Genomic DNA, 9,770 nt, shown 5'->3' with positions numbered 1-9,770 from the left:
TGCCCCACTGTATGTATATATACTGTATATGTGTGTCTGTATGTATACTGTGTGTCTATATATATTTACACTATATATGTGTGTGTCTATATATATACTGTGTGTCAGTGTGTCTATACATATACACTATATATGTGTGTGTCTATATATATATATTTATATATACTGTATATGTGTGTCTGTATGTATACTGTGTGTCTATATATATATACACTATATATGTGTGTGTCTATATATATACACTATATGTGTGTGTCTATATATATATATATATATACTGTATATGTGTGTCTGTATGTATACTGTGTGTCTATATATATATACACTATATATGTGTGTGTCTATATATATACACTATATGTGTGTGTCTATATATATATATATATATATACTGTATATGTGTGTCTGTATGTATACTGTGTGTGTGTCTATATATATACACTATATATGTGTGTGTCTATATATATACACTATATATGTGTGTGTCTATATATATATATATATACTGTATATGTGTGTCTGTATGTATACTGTGTGTCTATATATATATACACTATATATGTGTGTGTCTATATATATATACACTATATATGTGTGTGTCTATATATATATATTTATATATACTGTATATGTGTGTCTGTATGTATACTGTGTGTCTATATATATATACTATATATGTGTGTGTCTATATATATACACTATATATGTGTGTGTCTATATATATACTGTGTGTCAGTGTGTCTATACATATACACTATATATGTGTGTGTCTATATATATATATTTATATATACTGTATATGTGTGTGTCTCCTATATATACTTACTGTATATGTGTGTATATACTGTATGTGTGTGTCTATATATATACTGTGTGTGTCTATATATATATATATATATATACTGTATGTGTGTGTCTGTATATATACTGTGTGTCAGTGTGTCTATATATATATATATATATAATAATAAATTTTATTTCTATAGCGCCGACATATTCCGCAGCACTTTACATTTCAGTCACTATATATGTGTGTGTCTATATATATATATATATACTGTATATGTGTGTGTCTCCTATATATACTTACTGTATGTGTGTGTATATACTGTATGTGTGTGTCTATATGTATATATATATATATACTGTATGTGTGTGTCTCCTATATATACTTACTGTATGTGTGTGTGTATATATATATACTTACTGTATATGTGTGTATATACTGTATGTGTGTGTCTATATATATACTGTGTGTGTCTATATATATATATATACACACTGTGTGTCAGTGTGTCTATATATATATATACACTATATATGTGTGTGTGTCTATATGTGTATATATATATATATATATATACTTACTGTATATGTGTGTGTCTATATATATATATACTTACTGTATGTGTGTGTATATATACTGTATATGTGTGTGTCTATATATATATACACTCACTGGCCACTTTATTAGGTACACCTGTCCAACTGTGTGTTAAGACTTAATTTCTAATCAGCCAATCACATGGCGGCAACTCAGTGCATTTAGGCATGTAGACATGGTCAAGACAATCTCCTGCAGTTCAAACCGAGCATCAGTATGGGGAAGAAAGGTGATTTGAGTGCCTTTGAACGTGGCATGATTGTTGGTGCCAGAAGGGCTGGTCTGAGTATTTCAGAAACTGCTGATCTACTGGGATTTTCACGCACAACCATCTCTAGGGTTTACAGAGAATGGTCCGAAAAAGAAAAAAAATCCAGTGAGCCGCAGTTCTGTGGCCGGAAATGCCTTGTTGATGCCAGAGGTCAGAGGAGAATGGGCAGACTGGTTCGAGCTGATAGAAAGGCAACAGTGACTCAAATTGCCACCCGTTACAACCAAGGTAGGCAGAAGAGCATCTCTGAACGCACAGTGCGTCGAACTTTGAGGCAGATGGGCTACAGCAGCAGAAGACCACACTGGGTACCACTCCTCTCAGCTAAGAACAGGAAACTGAGGCTACAATTTGCACAAGCTCATCGAAATTGGACAGTAGAAGATTGGAAAAACGTTGCCTGGTCTGATGAGTCTCGATTTCTGCTGCGACATTCGGATGGTAGGGTCAGAATTTGGCGTAAACAACATGAAAGCATGGATCCATCCTGCCTTGTATCAACGGTTCAGGCTGGTGGTGGTGGTGTCATGGTGTGGGGAATTTTTTCTGGGCACTCTTTGGGCCCCTTGGTACCAATTGAGCATCGTTGCAACGCCACAGCCTACCTGAGTATTGTTGCTGACCATGTCCATCCCTTTATGACCACAATGTACCCAACATCTGATGGCTACCTTCAGCAGGATAATGCGCCATGTCATAAAGCTCGAATCATCTCAGATTGGTTTCTTGAACATGACAATGAGTTTACTGTACTCAAATGGCCTCCTCAGTCACCAGATCTCAATCCAATAGAGCATCTTTGGGATGTGGTGGAACGGGAGATTCGCATCAGGGATGTGCAGCCGACAAATCTGCGCCAACTGTGTGATGCCATCATGTCAATATGGTCCAAAATCTCTGAGGAATGCTTCCAGCACCTTGTTGAATCTCTGCCATGAAGAATTGAGGCAGTTCTGAAGGCAAAAGGGGGTCCAACCCGTTACTAGCATGGTGTACCTAATAAAGTGGCCAGTGAGTGTATATATACTGTATATGTGTGTGTCTATATATATATACTGTGTGTGTCTGTATATATACATATATATATATATATATATACTGTGTATGTGTGTCTGTATATATACTGTGTGTCATTGTGTCTATACATACACTCACTATATATATGTGTGTCTATATATATACTTACTGTATATGTGTGTGTGTATATATATATATACTAGCTGAAGAGCCCGGCGTTGCCTGGGCATAGTAACCAACTGTGGTTATAACAAATTATGATGATTATATTGCACATAAAAACATTTCACATCATATATTCTAACACTACAGATTTGCAACACAAATTAACTAAACGATTACCCAAGTACTGATAGTATTTTATTTTCAACTCATTCAAGATTTTTGGTTTTTCCTTTCGGTGCAAAGATGAACAGATTTTTGGCAGTTCCAACTCTTGAACAGACCACGTAAAGTTGACCATGAGAAAAGCATAGAGATTGCAAATCGATCCCTACTACTTTCAAGGACTGTCCCTGAGCATTGTTAATGGACATTGCAAATAGCAGTTGAACTGGAAACTGGAGGCGTATAAAATCAAAAAACAAATCAGATGGAATGAGTGGAATTCTTGGAATGAAAATGTCCTCTCCTTTGGCACATCCTGTTTCTGAGCCGTGTATCTAACACTATCCTGTGTGATAATGTCTGCTGAGCTGTGTATCTAATCCTCTCCTCTGTGATATTTTCTGCTGAGCCGTGTATCTAATCCTATCCTGTGTGATACTGATTGCTGAGCTGTGTATCTAAACCTCTCCTGTGTGATACTTTCTGCTGAGCTGTGTATCTAATCCTCTCCTGTGTGATACTGACTGCTGAGCCGTGTATCTAATCCTATCCTGTGTGATACTGGGCTCCCCCTGCAGTCTGTGTCAGAGGGTGGTCTGTGTTGGCACGGTAATAAATTGTGTTATTTCCAGCTTTACAGAAGGACGATAACACCATAGAAGTGATAAGAATAATAGGCAAAATTGGTGAATTGGAACGCGCAGTGTTAACGCTCTCGGGGTCCAGACAAGTGACTGTGCAAAATTTTGGTGCTGTAGCTGCGACGGTGCAGATGTCAATCCCGGACATACACACATACATACATATACACACACATTGAGCTTTATATATTAGATATATATGTGTGTGTACTGTGTATATATATATATATATATATATATATATACAGTACAGACCCAAAGTTTGGACACACCTTCTCATTCAAAGAGTTTTCTTTATTTTCATGACTATGGAAATTGTAGATTCACTCTGAAGGCATCAAAACTATGAATTACCACATGTGGAATTATATAATTAACAAAAAAGTGTGAAACAACTGAAAATATGTCTTATATTCTAGGTTCTTCTAGACTACCTCTTGAAGCTCATCAAGAGAATGCCAAGAGTGTGCAAAGCAGTAATCAAAGCAAAAGGTGGCTACTTTGAAGAACTGAGAATATAAGACATATTTTCAGTTGTTTCACACTTTAATTATATAATTCCACATGTGTTAATTCCGGTTTTGATGCCTTCAGAATGAATCTACAATTTTCATAGTCATGAAAATAAAGAAAACTCTTTGAATGAGAAGGTGTGTCCAAACTTTTGGTCTGTACTGTATATATATATATACTGTATATGTGTGTCTATATACAGTTAGGTCCATATATATTTGGACAGAGACAACATTTTTCTAATTTTGGTTCTAGACATTACCACAATGAATTTTAAACAAACAATTCAGATGCAGTTGAAGTTCAGACTTTCAGCTTTAATTTGAGGGTATCCACATTAAAATTGGATGAAGGGTTTAGGAGTTTCAGCTCCTTAACATGTGCCACCCTGTTTTTAAAGGGACCAAAAGTAATTGGACAATTGACTCCAAGGCTATTTCATGGACAGGTGTGGGCAATCCCTTCGTTATGTCATTCTCAATTAAGCAGATAAAAGGCCTGGAGTTGATTTGAGGTGTGGTGCTTGTATTTGGAAGGTTTTGCTCTGAAGGAAACATGCGGTCAAAGGAGCTCTCCATGCAGGTGAAACAAGCCATCCATAAGCTGCAAAAACAGAAAAAACCCATCCGAGAAATTGCTACAACATTAGGAGTGGCAAAATCTACAGTTTGGTACATCCTGAGAAAGAAAGCAAGCACTGGTGAACTCATCAATGCAAAAAGACCTGGGCGCCCACGGAAGACAACAGTGGTGGATGATCGCAGAATAGTCTCCATGGTGAAGAGAAACCCCTTCACAACATCCAACCAAGTGAACACCACTCTCCAGGAGGTAGGCGTATCAATATCCAAATCTACCATAAAGAGAAGACTGCATGAAAGTAAATACAGAGGGTTCACTGCACGGTGCAAGCCACTCATAAGCATCCAGAATCAAAAGGCTAGACTGGACTTTGCTAAAAAAAACATCTAAAAAAGCCAGAACAGTTCTGGAAGAACATTCTGTGGACAGATGAATCCAAGATCAACTTCTACCAGAATGATGGAAAGAGAAAAGTATGGCGAAGGCGTGGTACAGCTCATGATCCATACCACATCATCTGTAAAACACGGCGGAGGCAGTGTGATGGCTTGGGCATGCATGGCTGCCAGTGGCACTGGGTCACTAGTGTTTATTGATGATCTGACACAGGACAGAAGCAGCCGAATGAATTCTGAGGTATTCAGAGCCATACTGTGCGCTCAGATCCAGCCAAGTGCAGCCAAACTGATTGGTCGTCGTTTCATACTACAGATGGACAATGACCCAAAACATAAAGCCAAAGCAACCCAGGAGTTTATTAAAGCAAAGAAGTGGAATATTCTTGAATGGCCAAGTCACCTGATCTCAACCCAATTGAGCATGCATTTCACTTGTTAAAGACTAAACTTCAGACAGAAAGGCCCACAAACAAACAGCAACTGAAAACCACCACAGTGAAGGCCTGGCCGAGCATCAAAAAGGAGGAAACACAGCATCTGGTGATGTCCATGAGTTCAAGACTTCAGGCAGTCATTGCCAACAAAGGGTTTTCAACCAAGTACTAGAAAAGAACATTTTATTTACAATTATTCTGTCCAATTACTTTTGGTCCCTTTAAAAACAGGGTGGCACATGTTAAGGAGCTGAAACTCCTAAACCCTTCATCCAATTTTAATGTGGATACCCTCAAATGAAAGCTGAAAGTCTGATCCTCAACTGCATCTGAATTCTTTTGTTTAAAATTCATTGTGGTAATGTCTAGAACTAAAATTAGAAAAATGTTGTCTCTGTCCCAAAATATATATGGACCTAACTGTATATATACTGTATATGTGTGTCTATATATATATATATATATATATATATATATATATATATATATCTATATCTATCCAAGAAGAAAAGAAGACCACACTCCTGGAGCTGGTGGAAATAGTGTTGTTGGATTTATTGGCACATGTTATACATGTCGGCCGGGGGAGTGATAACAGGAGAGGGAAAACAGCTGACAACGGCTGTTTCACGCTACCACAGCGCTTCAACAGGTTCCATACAATGGGTATGGGGGCCAAGATCTGCACAGGGGCCCACCGGGGGGGGGATTCCCCTGTTACCCTGTGGGCCAGTCCGAGCCTGTATATCAGTGTGTGTATATATACTGTATATGTGTGACTATATATTGTATGTGTGTATATATATATATAGACTGTATATGGGTGTATATATATAGTGTGTGTGTGTGTATATATATATATATATATATATATATACTGTATATGTGTGTCTATATTTATTGTATATGTGTGTCTATATATGATGGTATTACTGATTGGGTGGATCAAGGAAATGCTGTAGATATAGTATATCTTGATTTCAGCAAAGCATTTGACAAAGTCTCTCATACAATCCTTATTGAAAAAATGGCTAAGTATGGAATGGACAAGGCAACTGTTAGGTGGATTCATAACTGGCTTAGTGATCGGACCCAAAGAGTGGTAGTAAATGGCTGCACATCCAGTTGGAAGAATGTCTCAAGTGGGGTACCACAGGGCTCTGTCCTGGGCCCTGTATTGTTCAACATCTTTATCAACGATTTAGATGAAGGAATTGAGGGTAAACTGATTAAATTTGCTGATGACACAAAGCTAGGAGGGATAGCTAATACTAGAGAAGAGAGAGAGAGGATTCAAAAAGATTTAAATAAACTGGAGAAGTGGGCAGCAACTAACAGAATTGTTTTTAACAGGGAGAAATGCAAAGTACTACATCTGGGCAATAAAAATGAAAAAAGCATATACAGAATGGGAGGAATAGGGCTAAGCAACAGCACATGTGAAAAAGACTTGGGTATACTAATAGATCACTGACTGAATATGAGTCAACAGTGTGATGCAGCAGCAAAACAGGCAAATGCAATTCTAGGATGTATTAACAGAAGCATACTGTTACACCGCTCCGCCATACTCACCCGGCCTCCGCTCCCACGCCGCAGCCTCTCTCCACCCGACGGCCGCGGCGGTCACCTGAGACAGACCCGCGACCGATGCCTTCCCTGCATGCTATGCGCATGCGCCATAGGCCGCGGCCGCGCCTCCTTCCTGCTTCTTATGCTCCGGCTGTGCCCTGACCCGGAAGCACATTTGGACCAATGGCTGACCAGACGGGGCCATATCAGGCCGCTTCCCCCTGAGGGAGGCGCCTGATCGTTGTGTTTCCTGACACTCTGGCCTCGCTCCATCGTGCACACTCTGCTCCTGCAGTTCCTGTCTCGGCTGCTCCTCACAGCAGCTTCTCAGTCCTGCTACCCGTGTTCCTGTCGTCCTACTCCAGTCCTGCCTTGTGTTCCTGCCGTCCTACTCCAGTCCTGCCTTGTGTTCCTGTCGTCCTACTCCAGTCCTGCCTTGTGTTCCTGCCGTCCTACTCCAGTCCTGCCTTCACTGTTCCTGCCGTCCTACTCCAGTCCTGCCTTGTGTTCCTGCCGTCCTACTCCAGTCCTGCCTTCACTGTTCCTGCCGTCCTACTCCAGTCCTGCCTTGTGTTCCTGCCGTCCTACTCCAGTCCTGTCTTCAGTGCTCCTGCCGTCCTACTCCAGTCTCAGTCTTACTCCGGTCCATCCTGAGCCGCCCCTCTCGGTACCGGCTACCGTGGTACTCGAACCCCTGGGCCTGCTCCTAACGGTCCCTGTATAGGGGTCGGTTCCACCTGGCAGCTCGCCCGGGGTCCCTCGGTGCCACGGTCCAGAGGGTCCACTCTCGGAGCTCCCGCTCCTGACCACCCACGCTAACAGTACGATCAGGCCATGGACTCCGCCGGTACTACGGCTGCTACCCAGAAAGAGTTGCTATTCCTACGGGAGAATCAGGGGCGCATTATGTCAATCATGAAGTCGATGGACACCCGTTTGTCTGCCTTACAGGTGGCCGATCCTGGAAATGCCACTCAGCTGGCCAGTCTCCAACAGGAGCTGGGCCAGCAGCAAGATACTCAAACCCACATTTTGTCCTACATGGCCTCCTTTGATAGTCGCTTGTCGGCCCTCCAGGCTGCCGCTGCAGTGCCGACTCCTCCCCCTGCGTCTGCTGCTCATCCGACGCCCCGCCTCGCCAAGCCGCCTCGTTTCACCGGGGATCCCAAGCTCTGTAGGGGGTTCTTAAATCAGTGTAGTCTCCACTTTGAATGGCTGCCGCAGCAATATCCCTCGGACCGGGCCAAAGTGGCCTTCATCATGTCCCATCTGGAGGGAGAGGCCCTTTCTTGGGTAAACCCGCTCTGGGAACGTGACGACCCGGTCGTTTCGAGTCTCCCGGTTTTCCTGGATACGTTTCGTAAGGTTTTCGATGAGCCGGGCCGGTTAGCCTCTCTCACTGAGTCACTCTTTAACTTACACCAGGGCTCTCTCACGGTCGAACAGTACGCTATTCGCTTTCGCACTATTTCCTCTGAGCTCGGCTGGAATAACCCAGCTTTGGTGGGGGCATTCTGGCGCGGTCTTTCTAGTAAAATAAAGGATGAACTCGCTGGTCGAGATACCCCGTCCACCTTAGAGGACCTTATCTCGCTGGCTATCCGCATTGACCTGCGCTTCCTGGAGCGCGCTCGGGAGTCAGTGAGAGACAGGCGCTCCTCCAGGTCAGTTCCTCCTTTCGCTCAGTCGGCCAGCTCACGTTCAGTCGGATCTTCTTCCCTCTCTTCGGGTGAGCCCATGCAGATAGATCATCTTAGGTTGGCCGAGTTACGTCAGAGAGAGAGACGGGCACAAGGTCTGTGCCTCTATTGCGGTCATTCGTCACACTATATCCGCACCTGTCCTAAGAGACAGGGAAACGACTCCACCTAGGTCAGGTAAGAGAGGCCTTCCTAGGTGATGATGATGATTCCTCTCAACCCCTTACGATTTCTGTGCTTTTGGTTTCAGGAGGGAGGCGTGGTTCCGAGGTGGCCTACGTGGATTCGGGCTCAGCGGGTAACTTCATTCGGCCGGAAGAGGTAGACAAATACCAAATTCCTGTAGTCACTCTATCTAACCCAATTCAGATTGCCACCGTGGATGGCAAACCGCTACAGGTGACCGTCACCTTGGTCACTGAAGAGGTGGAATTGCAAATCGGAGCCTTACATCGAGAGAAGATAGCCTTTTACGTTTTACCTAAGCTCTCTCACGCCATTCTACTCGGTCTTCCATGGTTAAGGACTCATCAGCCTGTTCTCGACTGGTCTTCTGGGGAGATACTCCGCTGGGGGCACCCGTGCCAAGCTCGCTGTCTGACTCCTGTCCGCCTGGCGGCCGCTCCACGGTCACCTCCAGACCTCCCGGGTCTTCCTCCAGCTTACAGCTCCTACGCCGATGTTTTTGATAAGAAGGAAGCAGAGGTCCTCCCTCCACACCGGCCGTTTGACTGCCCAATTGAACTTGTTTCTGGTTCAACCCCCCCAAGGGGCAGAATCTACCCTCTGTCTCCCGTGGAGACCACCGCCATGTCCGAGTACGTCCAAGAGAACCTCGCCAAAGGCTTTATACGGAAATCCTCTTCGCCCGCGGGAGCCGGGTTCTTCTTCGTCAAAAAGAAGGACGGGACTCTACGGCCATGCATTGACT

This window comes from Dendrobates tinctorius, unplaced genomic scaffold (genome assembly GCF_039654945.1).
Source record: "Dendrobates tinctorius isolate UK_male_01 unplaced genomic scaffold, ASM3965494v1 ptg000027l, whole genome shotgun sequence".
In the NCBI taxonomy this organism is placed as follows: Eukaryota; Metazoa; Chordata; class Amphibia; order Anura; family Dendrobatidae; genus Dendrobates; species Dendrobates tinctorius.
The sequence above is the reverse complement of the archived record's forward strand: the minus strand, read 5'-3'. Positions refer to the sequence as shown.